This window comes from Diaphorina citri, unplaced genomic scaffold (assembly GCF_000475195.1).
Source record: "Diaphorina citri unplaced genomic scaffold, Diaci psyllid genome assembly version 1.1 scaffold559, whole genome shotgun sequence".
In the NCBI taxonomy this organism is placed as follows: domain Eukaryota; kingdom Metazoa; phylum Arthropoda; class Insecta; order Hemiptera; family Psyllidae; genus Diaphorina; species Diaphorina citri.
Genome location: NW_007377993.1, coordinates 94,772 through 96,163, shown reverse-complemented (window position 1 = coordinate 96,163; position 1,392 = coordinate 94,772).

Here is a 1,392-nt window from a genome sequence, read left to right as displayed (position 1 = left end):
CATTCAAACATAACCAAACCCCATTTCAAACAATACCATTTCCAAAAACGGGAATATTAATAATAATAATAATAAGAAAATACAATGAAGCCAAGCTTCCCCCCCCCCCCCCGAAAAATAATAATAATTAATAATAAAAAATAAGAAAAAACAAAAAAGCCAAACTTCCCCCCCCCCCCCCGAAATATAAAGCCCTACTATTGCTAGGGTATTGGAGAAAAACTTTCGGGGCGATCTTTTTATTCTGTGTATACTCAAATGGTCGTTTGCATAGTGACCTCATTTCCTTAACCCTTTTGCACTTCGATTCTTTTATCATTTCTTTCACATCAACCTCTGAAGCCTCTTCCTCTAGAGACACTCTCTACTTAGAATAAAATTCGAACTCGACCAAAAATACTTTTCATTTTGTGAATTTGTGTTGCATGGAGAAATAGGACTTGTTTTGAAACTTGCAGATGCAGGGTGCAGACTTTCCAGAGTGGAAAAATAAACCCCTGATTTTACTTACGTAATTCCAAGGAGTCGAAATTTTGGGTTCTGTACTTTTTACCCGTCACATTTACCGAGAGATTTATTTGAAAGTTCATTCTCTTAAACAGTGTCCATATTATGATTGTTCGACATCCACTGAAACACGTCGACACTTATAAACTTCTTTTTCATTCCACTAAATTCCTTTGATCTAGCCTACTTTATGTGGCTTCCATCTCATTCGATGTCGATCGACTGACTGCAGTGTAGACGCACCTTTATGACACATTATACTTTAGATAACTTTCCATACTTTCCAAAGAAATTTCATTAAGAAAATTTCATCTTCTTTGGGAACCTTCTAAGAGCAGAACCGGAAGGGGGGATGAAAAAAGTTTCGTTGTTTACGGAATATTAAAACTAGAAGGCCTGGGCGATACGCAAAAAAAAAAAAAAAAAAAAAAAAAAAAAAAAGGGAAAAAATGCCTCCGAGAAATTCTGTTTGCTTGAAATTAATATCTTTTCTCAAAGGGAAAAGAAAGGGAAGGAATAGGAAAGTGGGGGAGAATATCTCTATTTTTGGTTTCCCGTGGACCCTGAGAAACATAATATGAGGTTGAGCCTTAAATGAGGAAAAATCCCACGAGGTGGGGTGGAAAAAGGGAGAGGAGGACTGCGGGAAGGATTGCTTGTTGCTGGTTGCCTGTTGCTAGGGGACTCTAGGCAACCATGCCGCATGCGGCGTAGTCATTTACACTGAAGCAACAACATTTCCAAATTTTGATGGCAATAGTCGCAAAGTTCTGCCATTCCGGCGATTCACTAAAGCCAAAAACTTCTAATGAGAGAATAAAGCCCTTTTTCCTTTTCCTAACTGGTCGCTGGCGCGTGTGCCTACGTTAAAACTTGAAAAGTTCC